Source organism: Stegodyphus dumicola, chromosome 5 (genome assembly GCF_044657685.1).
Source record: "Stegodyphus dumicola isolate Sdum_Otavi_A_Nest chromosome 5, ASM4465768v1".
NCBI classification, from domain to species: domain Eukaryota; kingdom Metazoa; phylum Arthropoda; class Arachnida; order Araneae; family Eresidae; genus Stegodyphus; species Stegodyphus dumicola.
The window spans coordinates 119,035,793-119,051,219 of NC_140772.1; the positions used below are offsets into that span (position 1 = coordinate 119,035,793).

A 15,427-nucleotide genomic window follows, 5' to 3' on the forward strand; every position below is an offset into this window, starting at 1 on the left:
ACATTTAAACTTAATGCGAGTTCCATTTAATCAGAAGTTTTTCCCATAAGCCTTCACATAATATTTCCCCATAACCCTTCACATAATATTTATTAATTAGTTATAAATATTTATGGTCGAAAGGCAAAATCGTTTTGATTGGACAGTCATAAATGAACTGAAATCAGTCCTTCCGAAATAATATACCCACCTCATCCTCTAATGATAAGCAGCTTGGCGTTTTTTCGTGCCGTGTTGGCGGCAATGATGCCAAGCGCGCGGAGCTGGCAACCCTGGGCAAAAGTCTCCGAATATAAGAAAGCGTGTATCCTGGAATTCCAACTCTTGACCATTATATCCCGTATTTCCATCTTCAGAGAATCCTGGTCCTGAATACCTTTGAAGAAGAGACTCTGAATACAGAAACGTATCCCTTTACAAGAGGTAAGTGAAGTTTATATTCACCTGCATATATTGTTGTTAAGTTTTTTGAAGTTTTTAAAGAAGCGCAGAGTGATCTTAAAGTGTTTTTTGTGTTTTAGTGGTTTAAATTTTCTAATCATTTGTGAATAACGTGTCTGAAAATTTACTTAATCATAATTTTGTCTGAAAAAAGTCTCTTCTTTATTTATGGAATATCATCAATTTATTTCAAACTAAACAGAGGGCATCAGAAACAATGTTTTTTCGAAAGAGTGTAAAAATGTATTTTCTAATTCTAATTAAATCACATTTTAAATGGAACATACTTGAACTGAAATTTGAATGAATCAAAAATGGCTAGTAAGAATTGCTGAAAATTAAGGATTTGAGATTGAACTCCATTTATAAAAGTAGCGCCTTAAAATTCAAACTAACCTGCATTTTTAGGCTGAGTGTTTTGAAGAAAAAACAAAAAATAAATACATGTTAAGCAAATATTTTGTTCGACATAGGCATTCATCAATTTAAAAAATATGTTTCACGTTCCATTCAGGAAAATGCATGGAAATATTACATCTTTACACATTATTATGCATTAATGAAAAAACTACGAGAACGTAATTGATTTATTGATTTAAATTTCACATACTTCGGAATGGATTTGAAAAATGGCATGTGCTTATTGCAACGATTGTAAATGTCGAATTCATATTCATTGTATCGATTGTCGACAAATCTACAGATATTTCTGGTTTAATATGTAATTTATTCTTATGTATGTTATAAGTTAATTGACAAAAATTAACTGTTCCTAAGACAAATATCTTCTTTAGCTACATAAAAAATCAAAACAAATTTAAAGTATACTTAAAAACACAGTTGCTTCTTATTTTAATTATTCTGTTCTTCTGAAAATATTCCACCAATGTCAAAGGCAGTTTTACACTAAGAGCTGAAGACATTATCCTGTGGGCTGGCTATATTTTTCAAAGGAAAAAGCGCATTTCATAGAAATTTAAGTTAACTTTTACAGAGCAAGGATGGATACTTTTCCAAGAAACGAATCTTTCAATATTTTACCTTATTATGACATGTTTCCATGAACAGTATCCGTGACCTTTATGTATCCTACATAATGACCTTTTCCAACATGATTCTTGTATTTTCAGTAGTTTGCAGCTGCGCATTGCACAACCATATTAAATTGTCATCCATTTACCTGTTGAAAGAAATAGATTTATTTATGTTTTACATATTTTGAAGTGGAAATTATATATAAGGAAAAATAACATTTTATTTCAGAAAACTGAAATTAATATCTTTGTATTTTTAACTTACATTTAAGTTTTGTTTATTTTAAATATCTGTAAAATAAAAACGTATTTTGGCATTTAATAATGTAGAACTTAGTCACATTCTGTAGCGGTGAAGAAGATTTTGAGTATTTTATGTTCGTCGTTTCCAAAAAATGAATATATTTCACTCTACTTTGAAACACCTGCGAACATCTTGGCCACCAGTTTATAAGCTTCAAGAGACTAACAAGACAATTAAAACAAGACATTTTAAATTTTCTTACCAGTTTATTTTTTAAAGGATTTTATGTTAAATCAAATCAATGATTTTGATATTTTTCTTACAAATAAACATTTTCTAATTATGTTTCAAATGTGTTAGGATTCTGTAAATGTTTTATTCTTTTGTCTTAACTTCTTACTCTAAGCCTGTGATATATTTCGCGGAAAATGAGAAAAGAAAATCCTGCTTAGAAGAAGAGATTATTAATTCAATGCTTTATTATTTAAAATATAGTACAGCATTAATTTAATCACCCATTCATCTTTAAAAGCCAAGTTTGCCATTCAATAGTTAAAATCCTGTCCAAGAATTAGACATTAATCATACGTAATAGATGTTATATTTGTGAACGCTACATTTTTATTGGGAAAAAATCTATGAAATCATCGAAAATTCTCATAACGTTAATCTTGTAATTAAAACAAAATGAAAAGCATGAAGTAAAAGCAAGCAGAACATTTAGAATATTAAAAAGTACATTTAGAATAATGTAAGAAATTCGATCTTTAGCAAGTCTACCATAACTAACAGTTATTAGCTGATACTATTAGATCACAATTATTAGTTGATACGGTTACCTGATGCTATTTATTAGCTAAACAATCTATTAGATGATGCTATCTTTTTTATTAGCTAAAGAATCTTTAGCTGATTCTCTTTTAGGAAATCCAAGACCAGGTTCAAGATCTTCCTCTATAATAAAACATTTATAAGTGTGTGTGTGATTATGTCAAAGTTTCGAGGACTATCTGCCTAAAGGGAGGGATGCCTTTGTGAAGAACTTTCTAAGGAAAACTGCCTCGTATACACCTTACACATGGGGAAAGTCACGAAAACGCCCATGCAGCCAGCCCGTTCGCGGGATTCGAACCTCGGACCGAACTACTAGTGTTCAGCGAATTTACCGCTCGGCCACTGGTAGACTAAAACATTTATAAAAAAAATGATTTGGGGAATCTTGTTCGGTATGGCATTTTAAGCAAGATAAAAAAAATTTTTTTGGACTTCGCAGGACAAAATTCTATCATAGCACATGATATTTCAATAAATGTTTATATTTTTCAGCTGTTTCGGAAACGATTGTTGTGTACATTTCGAGGAAGTTCAGAAACATTCATTTGTAGCATTTATTTTTAAAAATCCAGCATCTTAATGTTTATAATTGTTTTACTGATATGTTTTATCTATTTCACGTAGGCAATTAGTTAATGAAATCTTCTAGTTTAATCTGGACTGTTTTTACTAAAAGGTTCTTAATCTAATAATAGTTGCAAAAAGGTTTAAAACAATAAGCATAATATGAATTTTGTGAGGCTGAATTTAAATATCATATTTACAGAACCAATCGAATTTACTTATTCGAAGTGTGTGTTGATTTAAAAATTTTTTGAAGAGAAACAAATGTCATCATTACTTTTTCATATTTTATTACTATTAAAAAGATGAAACACATGATCTTTAATTAACAATAAGTCATAAAATAAATAATAGTAAAAGTATAACAGAATGCAGTAAAGTATGGTAGCAGCAAGGTTCGAGTGTCATAATTAACGCAACTTGCAACAATCATTGCAAGCAATTTCTCTGGTAATAATATAGCATCTCTTGAAAGCAGAATAGGGCAGGAAATCGGTAACTAGACAAAACAAAATTCCTGCTTTGTTTTATTTTATTCTTTCTATTTTAGGATAATGCATTTAGTTACCGCAGAATATAATAGTGAAAGAAATACGATCCACTATGAATGAGTATTAGTTTCCATGTTTGAATATAACTCTAAAGACTTAAAATTTGGCTCAACAAAATCTTCCATTACAGCAGGCGTTTATAGGATCGAATTTAAAAGAGACTCAAGTAATGCTTCTATAAAGCAGTGAAATAAATTATAACCAGGCGTAATGAATTTGGCAGGATATAAAGTATAAGTCATAGTTTGTGGATATTATGCATTAAAATATTAGCATATATAATTAATTAATACTACAATAGTAAATAGTATTAAGTAATAGGTATGCCACCGCAGAAAATAAACAGTGATATTTTACGGAAGCAGAGTATATAAAATATTTTATTCCTCCTTTCCGCATGCCTTCGTGGTGTAATTGGAAGCATACTCGAAGCGCTTTCAAGAGGTCCAGATTTTAAGATCTCGCAAGGGCACTGCACATTTTTCACGTAGGCAATTAACTGTCAGCATAGTTTTCACTGGAACACTGTTTCATAGTTTCACTGTTATTTTTATGCAATTTCTTGCATAAAAAAAACTGATGGTTCTACAAACTATAATAATGAATTCACAGATGTTTATGTTCTCCAACATGACCACTTTCATAAAGAGGGAAATACTTTTGAACAGTTAGCGATTGTCTTTGGAGTGTTTTGCAACATACAGCCTTTCTTACATTTAGCTCATATATGAGACGATTGTTGCTATATAATCTTCCAACACAGGTATTAACTTAACGATGGATAACTTTCGCGTATTTTGCAACAGTCACTTTATTATATAACTGAATATTATCAGAAGCTGGTGACTGAAATTGAAAATATTCAGTAAAAATCAGTCGTCTCAGCATTTTGGAAATATTTTGCGTTCAGTTAACGGTTAACTAGGTAGATACTATTTAATTATATTTGAATACCATGAGATTATTGTGAGAGATCTATTTGTACAGGACTTCCTAATGAAAACTCCAGAGAGTTTAATTTTCATGTAGGGAAAGTTTCAGCATGCCATGCAGTTCAGCTTAAAGCAGTAAATGTTCAGCTCAAAGCTTAAAGCAGTAAGTTCAGCTTAAAGCAGTAAATAATACGCACATTTTTATAGTACGTTCAGCAGACTCGTCCTTTAAAACATCATTACTTATTCTAATACCTTTCCAAAATCAGAATTAATAAATCAAAATATTCTCTATTTGCTTTTAAATCGGCTTGAAACATAACTCAATTTTTCAAGAACTACAGTTTACATTAGTTACGCATGATTAAATACTCAATCATATGTAAAGCAGTATCTTTTCTGGAACTATTACTAGTCTCATAGCTTTGTGTATTTGAAATTTACTTTGTATACTCATCAGGTCATTGGAAGCCAAAACAACGGCAAATGTTATATGCTAATGGATGAATTCAGCTTATAATCATATATTTTAGCATTTGATGTAATGTATAAAAGCCGTCAAATTATTCTTTATTTCCCCATCTGCAGCTATACTTTGCTCAATATGAAAATTATTCCTCTGCATGGTACATAAGGCAAGAATTATCGCATTCCCCCATTCTCTTTTGGTATAAGTGATTTGGTTTGTTTATTTGATTAATGGCAAAGCGCATGAGGGCTATCTTCCTAAGGAGAACGCCCATGCAGCCAGCTCGTTCGGCAAGATTCGAACCCTGGACCGAATTACTACTGTTTGAGCGACTTCTAGTATAAGACTTCTAGTATGCCAATGTATATCACAGGATAATATATAGCTCAAATCTCGTTGAAGCCACAGATAATTTTACATTTTTTGTCCGAAACCTCTGGTCTTTTACAATAGTTTTGAAAAAAATTTCAAAACCTAAATGTTTATCAGCTTAAAGCAGTAAATAACTTAGATACGCACATTTTTATAGTACGTTCAGCAGACTCGTCCTTTAAAACATCATTACTTATTCTAATACCTTTCCAAAATGTCTCAAAATTAATAAATCAAAATATTCTCTGTTTGCTTCTAAATCGGCTTGAAACATAACTCAATTTTTCAACAACAGTTTACATTAGTTACGCATGATTAAATACTCAATCATATGTAAAGCAGTATCTTTTCTGGAACTATTACTAGTCTCATAGCTTTGTGTATTTGAAATTTACTTTGTATAAGTGAATAAAGAAATTATACATCATCTTTAGTTATTTCCGTAAATGTTTATGAAACTATATTTTCTTGTTTCCGCATACATGGCGTTTTTGTTCCTAATAAACACACGAATGATACGCAAATAGATACATTTACTTAAACATCATGCATGGTTTCAAAGATCTGCAATTCTTTGTCACTGTTATTTGATTAACAAATAAAGCGAAGATCTTAGCAAATACTCATAAATATGGAGTAAAATCTTAAATAAACACTAATGCAAAAGTAAAGCAAGCTTGGATTTAAACATAAAGTACAACCAAAAGATATTGGTGAATTTGTAAAGCATTTTCCAAATTCCATTAAAATGTTTTATACTTTTTCCTAAGCATTTTGCTAAAAAATTCTTTTAACAAATGGATTGAAATGTGATGTAGTTATCTGCATGACAGAAGATTATAAACTGTAAATTAATATTAAATAAAGATAAATCATAGTTGTCAGATTTTATTTTAAAAAGGGCACTGAACGTTATTGGAAAAACTTCTGCTTCTTCAAGGATCAGTTTAAGTTATGCTTTGTGGCTACGAGCCTCATAAACCATTATGTTACATAACTCATTATGATTATGTTCTTGAATAATAATTTACGATTTTTTCATGATTACCGTGGTATCAATTTTAAATAGTCTTTGTAAATACTTACACATAACGCAAAGTTGATATAAAATGCAAAATTGCAGAACACGCTTCAAATGTCCATTTGGAATATACTGCGTAACACTTAAGTCTTAAAATTACAAATTAATAAAGGCACTAAACGAAAGCATGGAAGGAACACGAAAGTTAACAAGTGATATTGGTGGTAACTTCAATACATCGAGAAGATGGATGCTGAAAACGTTTCCAACTGTAACAGCAAGTACACATTAAAAAATCCGGCTTCACTGATAAAATTTCTGTAATTCAGTCGCGGCCGTAAAAAATAGAGCCTTTTTTCAGAAAAAAATTGAAGAAAAGACTAAATAAAAAGCAGAAAATACAACCTATGGGACAAAAAATACAACATGCGCACGACGCCAACAGGCCATCACTGTTCTAGATTGTGGTAATCATACTCTAACATTTTAGCTACTTTCCTTTCTTCATATTTGCTTCAGTCTTTTAAATTTAAGCAACATTAAGATTTTTCAAATCTGTGTATCTAATCTCTAATTTGTAATTTTATAAGAACATTGCTTTTTTATTTCGCAGAGACATTTTATAATTTTATATGGTAAAGTGTAATGAAAAACGGCAATTCTGACTCATATTACTGTAAATGAAGTTAAAGGATCTTGATGGTTTTCTAGGATTCTTTGCATTACGCTGCGTATAATAAAAGCTGTACAAACCTATCGGATTTTTAATTTACATATAAATTATTCCAGTGAAAACTATGCTGACAATGTTATTTCAAATTTAATATTTTGATATTAAAAATCTGAAGCTATCTTTAATTAATTGTAACGCTAATTTAAATAGTTTCTTAGCTAAGGATTCCTCAGGAATTTTCTACATTAGATATTTATAAATGATTACATTTTAAAAGAAAAACACTTGCTTTTGGTGTTATATCTGAAGATTGCGTAAAACATGTCATTGTGATTAGATTATTATTGCTGGAAAATTTGGATCCTACATTTATTCTATTTTCCAATGTATCATGATTTCATGTTCAATGACGTTTCAGAAATACTAGTTCCACGCTGCAGGATTTATTATTATGCACAGCATTAGAGATGAAATATGTTAACTTCTTTATCGGGGATTTTTCAAGATATTTGGACAGTAAAGCATGAAACAAGTCCTTTTCCCAGATGAGAAAACTTCCATTCGTACATACAGGCAAATCTCGAACTAAATAAATGAACATAAGATGATAAAAACTAGCAATGTTTTCGTCTTTTCTCATTTAATATTTTCGAAAATTTTTGGAAGATGCTTGAAAGGCACTAATCATGTAATTTCTTTCACTTTTATAAAAACTTTATTCTACGATGAATGAAAACAAATTACTCTACTGCTCAAACAATATTTAATATTTACTACTATTATAGATTCTCACACTGTTAATAAAACTTATTATTTCCAATGGAGAATGGTTTAACTCTTTTGTCTACTGCGTACTTCCTACAAACGAACCAACGTTGTTTTATTTTCTTTCAACTCTTTAAATGCCATGCGTGTTTGTGTGTTTTATAGTCAAATTCTAAAATAGACGGAATTTGATATGTGAATGCAACCATTTCTTTCTTCGTTTCCATGAACTTAACAAAAATGTCAGAAACTTTCAAATTACATTAAGAAAAAAGAAGAATCCTAGAAAAGATTCTTTCCACCACAAACGTTTTGTTGGTTGGTTGATTTAATTCCGGCAAAGCACACTAGGGCTATCTGCCTAAGGGGAGGGAGGCCTTCATGGAGGAGTTTCTAAGCGAAAGTGGTTCGTATACACGTTAAACATGGGGAAAACCACGAAAACGCCCATGCAGCCAGCCCGTTCGCGGGATTCGAACCTCGGCCCGAGCTACCAGTGTTCAGCGACTTTACCGTTGGCCGTTGGTGGGCCACAAAACTTTTGTACAGCCAAAATAAGAAAGACGAGCAGAAACCCAATCGTGGAGGAACTACGGCCAATTATTCTTCGCTGGCTTCCATTCCTCCAGAAAGAGAACATAAAACAGACTACGACGATCTTGCACTTGCTAGATGCTGTCTTTTCGTTGCTTACAAAACAAGCAGACCCTTAGATTGCGAAAATATTATTCCTATTGTATGTATGATTCATATTATTACTTAGTCATAAGTTTTGTTTCAAAAACATCATTATGTTCATAAAATATCTATTCACAATGTATTTAGTAAGAGATCATTATTCATGACAGAGGTGATAAGCGAAGTGATAATCAAACTCTATTTCCTTATAGAGATATTCGATATTTTTAATTCTTATATTCATTTACTCGACCACTTATCTCTAAAGAAAACAAATCTCATGTGAACACTATATGACTTCTTTCTACGGCCTATTAAATTATATACATTTTTGTTGCACTTCATTTCAACTTTATTTTCTCAAATTTCATTAGAAATATATATCGCATCCAATTAGGTAAGTTCTCACTTCGGGCAAGGCAAAAATACGTAAACACATGCAACGTGTTCATTAAAAATTGTAAAATACAGAGCATCGTTCGTTGGATCGTATACATTATCCAATTGGATTCGAGAGAGGTCGAAAAAGATATTTCTAAGCAATACAATACCCAAAATTTTTAACAATACTTCCTGTACTCCGTATAAGGAGGTAAAAAATTAATTAAAAGTTTCTACTATTTATTATTAGAAAGCAATCCCTTAAAATATGCTTGCCCCATTAAAAGTTTGAGTTTTGCTGGATTACTCAACGAATTAATGTAAATTATCAACAGTAGGTATAGGGATATTTCTTCCTTTTTGTTTTTATTAACAACGCACGGTTATCGGTTTCCGGCTGTACGCTGATTCTGTAATTAACTGTACATATGATGAAACAGTTTAATTCGGATAAAGGAGATGTTGAGGAAGTTGATGTACCTTTCACAGCTTATTTTTGTTTAAATACGTTTTGAGGATCAAACAGGCATAATAAAGCAGGCACACGTTTCAATGTACAGGATGATGAGATTAAAAAAATCTGATGTGTACACCACATGACTTCCTTGTACGTAATATTAAATTATACGCATTTTTTCTTGCATTTCATTTACACTTATTGGATTGAATTAAATCTACTTTGCCGACAGCGCATAAACCACAATAGAATAAATGCATTCTTTAAAACTCACTCATTTGTTTATCATAGCGACACCCTGGCGCCAGATTAATTTAGCAGTATTGTATTTCGTTCATATTATAATTCAGAATGCACAAAATTTATATCATTTAAAGAATTATCTAATCGTTGCCAGATGTTCTATTCAAATACTATAATAAATCTAGAACGATGTATAAAAGAAATTAAACAAAACAAAAAAAGAAACAGTTTTTCACAGACAATTGAGTATTTCTCATTCAATTAATTCAGTTCTCACTTCGCGATAAGGCAAAAATATATAAAAATTCAAAATATCTGTATTAAAAATTACGAAGTAAATCTTAAACACTTATTTCCACGAAAAAATTCCAGAAAGGATTACGCATGATTTAATTCACAATAATAAATGAAGGCGTTATCTTTGTTGTTGCGAAGCTAAGTTTATCTACATTGGCAAGAAGTCCACTAGTTTGCTGTTTCAAATGTAAACAAGCAATGATCGCCATCAAAAACATTATTAGGCTTAGCGGCACTTAAATAGCTTTGAAATTGTTGATAATTGTCAAACTATTGCATACAGATTTACTAAAGACATAAAAACCTTAACCAGAAGATAAGAACAACATAATTCAATCATTTTTAAAGCAAAAAATGTACAATTTACAAACATATAAGAGTAAAGAAACTGAGATCACTGAGCCGGGTAACGGACTGGATATATATATAAATATATTTATATACGTTTGGTGCGGCCGATTGCAACCAAAATACGAGTTGCACATCTACATGTTATAGCAGTCATATACACAAAATTTCAACGTTCTGAGGCTACTTGTTTTTGAGTTATGCGAAATACGTACGTACGTACCTTCGTTCCTACAGACGCCACAAAACGTTCTCTTCAGAATTCATTTTAAAGTAGTTTTATAATTTTTTTGGAGGAAAAGAGTATTTTATTCTGTTCTTACGCACAGCTATCACGCAAAAGCATCGTTAAATTGCATTCGATAGCGGTCAAAATGGATATTTTTGTTGAAATATGCTGCCTGAAACTTTTCGCTATTACAATACTTCCTCTTTACTTCGTACAAGAAAGTAAAAAAGGATTTAACTTTGTAATAGAGAAAAATAGAGAAAATGGAGTAAATTCCAGTTACAAGGTTATGTTAAAATTGTCTATGTTAAATTGGTTTGACTTTAAAGCTCTTGGCTAATTTAAGTTTTAGGTTTCCAGATTTAATGTTGCTATCTGATGAAGCTAGATGCATGTATATCCGATACTGGCTTTGTCTAAGAGTAAGATGACACGGATTAAGTGTGATGCGGCGCAGTTTTGAGAAATTTATTACAAGCAGGTTACTGTCCTTAGGATAGAAAATAAATATCCAAATTAAATAGGCGGCCTAACAAACTATTACAAATTAAAGTTAGGATTTTGTTTTACACATTCTTATCTATCAGTCAACTCAGTCACATACCTATATTCTATATAAATATTGACTACTTAAGTATATCGTACTATAATTTAAAACAGCAATATCTATATATATTTTGTTGTTACCTTATAATTACTGTTAAAGTAATCTGTAACAAGCGCTTCTGAATGTGCATGGCAGGCATATTTTCATCTCATTTTAAATTTTACATATTTATGCTTAGTAAATTTTTATCATAAAATTTAAAAATTTTATGTAGTTTCAAACCCAACTGATAAAAACTTCTCAGAATATCCGCAAGCTAAAAGCCTAAGTAGCCCTTTGATTAAGTTCAGAAAAGAGATGGAAGGAAAAAAAGAAATAGTTTTAATAATGCATTCATATGTTTGTCTGAAAGGAAATAAGAAATGGTTTCAATAATGAATTCATATGTTTGTCTTAAAACTAAATTAGTGCACGTTTTTATTGCATATATGAAAGCAAACGGATGTAAACGAAAGAATTTCCCAATTATCTAACAGACGATAAACAGGTTTAAGATAAATATCTCTATAAATAATTTTTTATTCTTTATACGTTACACGAACGTTTGGAACGATTCTTCATTCATTATATTAATCCCTTGGGTAGATGTCAGTGGCAGAAATCAGGAAATGAAATTTGAACTCACTTGCTGAGACATTTTCAAGCACGTTTTTAAAACCTATTCTATCGAAAAGCTTGTTTCTCATTTTCCACTAAATTTAATCGGATTTCATTGCATTAGTTAAATGCCCTTAACGGCTGTCTTTATTTATATATTGCAAAACTTAATCTCTTATTCTCATTATCTAAGTACCATACTAATACATATTGTGAAAGTTTTATTTTTGCTTTTAATATGAAAGACATTAAAACAATTATAAGTACTACAAAGCAGGGATTAACTTCTGGCCAACACACAAGGTGCTGATTTCAGAAATAATGAAAATTCAATTTAAGGTCTCTCTGAATGACACAATAATAAAAATAATAATATTGATATAAATAAAGATAAATGATGAAAGTCAGAGTAGACGCAAATTAAAATTAAATTTATTTTCTACCAGTTTCTTGTGAAAATTCCCTTTATTATTATGGCTTTGTAATTAATTTAATTAGAAAAGAGATTATTATTGTTTTTTTTTTTGCGTGTGTGTGTGTGTGTGTAATATTGTTCAATCTGAATGCTGAGCAATATGACCAAAAAAAAAAAAAAACTTTTATGCTCGGCAATATGACCAAAAAAAACTTTTATGCACGGCAATATGAAGTTCAAAAACTGATCAACTGACCTTAGAAAAACATTTTAGAACTACTGATCTTAGAAAAATATTTTAGGACTGTGATATTTTATAAAGCACTTAGGAATCTTCAGGTGTGTTCTAGAACCTGCTCACACACAATTTGATTAGAAAAGAAATGATAAGCTCATCAAGTGTATTTGGTTTTGTGTGCATATTAAAGACAGTGCTGGAATTTATTTTGGAACAGCTGTTTTACTTAGGTACCGTATATTCCAAAGTATAGCACGCACCTATACTTTTGAACTACCCTTTTCTTTACGAAGAAACCTGAAAGATACATATGCTATGCTCTTATGTTTGAAGTTATTCATTTGAAGTGTTTTCCCAGGTTTTCGAACAAAGGTATACTGAATTGACAAATGATAAGAAGAACAATACGTCTGTGGGGAGAAATTGTTGACAGAGTAAATAATTCTGCAAAGAATGTGGGTTGTATTCAATGCAGTTGTGCACAAGAGTGTTATTCCAGGGTTTCGAGAAACGTGAGACAGCATTTGAGGTAAGAATGCCCTTCTGGAACTTTGGGTTTTAGTAAATCGCGTTTGCTTTAGTTAAAATAAAGTAGATCTCAGGTTCCTTTTAGTAGTAAATATTTCTCTTGCCAAACGAAAGAAACACAGTGCTGGTTTCAAATGCAAAGTCATTCAGTTTGCGAAAGAAAATGGAGGTCGTGCTGCAGCAAGGATGTTTAGCTTTGGTGAAAGGTGGAACAATGATGATTGTTTATTAACGAATCAGAGTAACAATGATGTTGAACATGAAACAGAATTCGTTGATGTGCGTAAAGATATAGCAGAAGATGGACGTTATGTTGTCCGATGATGAACAGTTTTAAGTTTATAAGGTATATCATTATTTTGAAGTAAATTGTATTTAGGTACATGTAAGAATCCAATTCTTGTATGCTGATTTTTTTCCTTATTTTTATTCTATCACTTTTATATCCAGCGTATAAAGCGCACTTGTAAATTACGTTCTTATTTTTTTTAACAAAATTGCGCGTTATACCCAGGATTATATGGCAAAAAGAACTAAGGGTTATGCACACTTTGCTGTTATGTTAGAATATACAAACTGCAAGGAATGTAAAAAATCTTAGGGCAATTTTAGAGTTAAGGTGCTACTCAAATCAAAATCTACTCAAATCATGTATATTTAGTTTTAAGAAATTTCTAAAATTGTGGTTCAAAGATGCTACGCAAAGACAATGTATTTGACAATCTCTATTTGTATGCTTTATTCATATAAATGATTGTAACCGAGGTACACGATTTCATAATTTGTTAACATAAAACACATTCATAACTTAAATAAGTAACATCATCAATTACGGAGGAGATGAAAATGTTTTAATGTAACTTGAATATAGACGTATATGTTTACGAGGCATGCTGGTGTAACTACTGTAAAATTTAAGAAATATAATTTATATAAAATTAAATGAATTTTGCACTCAGCTTCTGAATGTGGAATTTCATTGGCACTTCAATGCAATTTTAGGAATGAAAATGAGATTAAAGGTGATGTAAAATGAGTGTATATTGAGAGAAAGCTGGATGAAATCGCCTTTCGTTAAAAACAAGGATGGTAGTCTGATCATAAATGTTTTCGTATCTCTATCAATTATTTCTAAGACTATTATGCATTTAAACTGCTATCTCTATGTGCAATGTTTGCAGCTATCACAAGAATGTTACGCCGAGACATACTTCTTTGATGTTACAACACTAACGTTAAGAAAGATGTGTGTCTGTATCTATATTTTTTCAACTTATTTTTGATAGTTTATGGTTGGAACTGTACAGTGTATTGGTTGGGTTACAACTGCAGCCATTCTTGGAGTAGCTACAATCGGACTGGTTAGAATAATGCAAGTAACTCTTAATAGTAACCAACGTGACAAAGTCACGCGTTCTCTTCTGCTCGGTTGAGCAGTTCTCTAGGCAATCCACAGACTTCTACTGAGAATCATACCACTTGCGATTGCCCCCTAGCTTCAATCTACGCCGCTTGTTTTAAAGGTTCTATAGACCTCTTGACTGTGCGAATATGTGCAGAAAAATACAAAGAGGAAAGAAGTTAACATAGGCAGCTATAGGTAAAATTTAAATGTAATGTGGTGGATAATTTTGCATAATCTTCGCACGATTAAAAGATGTTAAATTAAACTGACTTATTTTTCACATAGGTTATTTTAATACAAATAAAACCTGCTTTAGTTAATCCTTTTAAATGAATAACATTCCTGCAATTGACTCATCAGTGATTGATCCATCAAAAACTGCTATTTCCACAATTTTGTTGGGTAGTGACCTAGCACTGAATCTCGAAAGCAATACGCCGGCTCACAAATAAACTTCACGAAATTACTAATCTTATATAATAAAGTAAGAACTATATAATAATTTGACTAATTTGAAACTATATAATAATTTGACAACAGATGATGTTGAGATATAGTAATTTAATGCCTTCATAGGTGACAAATGATGCTGAAAAATTATTTCTTAGTGTCGTTCCTATTTTAATATTATTTGCGGCACAATTAAAATTTAAGTAAGGTTACTGGAGTACCGCATCAGACCCACCCAAAGATTTTGTATAAGATCGGCGATAACAGAGTCTAGGCTACAGCGGGAAAACATTGCTAGTGTCCGCTATTATATTCCAGAGAAAATGTGATAGCGTCACAGCTTTATTCGCCCCCTCAATAATTATTTGTTACATATAAATTCAAATATTCTATATATTTTTGTACTAATTTACTATTAATTATAATATTTTATAACATCTAATTATTAAGAGATGAATGATTAATAAAATAAGAAAAGAAATTGTGTTGGTTAATGACAGATGAACAAGCAAAGGATGTCTAGACAGGAATAATTTAATAATTTTTGTTCATGACGCTAAAATTAAATAACACAGTTAAGTGACATTCAGCTAGACAGTACTCAGCCATTCAGTTCCATGAATAGCTCTAATTAATGGCGGCTTACATATGCAA

General features: G+C 31.0%; 1 protein-coding gene across 1 annotated transcript in view; it reads left to right on the forward strand.

Moving 5' to 3' along the window:
- Positions 1-277: 277 nt before the first annotated feature.
- The window catches only part of Mip (Myoinhibiting peptide precursor), a 249,475-nt gene continuing 234,325 nt past the window's right edge, over positions 278-15,427 (forward strand). The window contains exon 1 of the mRNA XM_035356434.2: positions 278-423. The gene's annotated coding sequence lies outside the window, so the exon portion shown is untranslated. The remainder of the gene's footprint in view (positions 424-15,427) is intronic.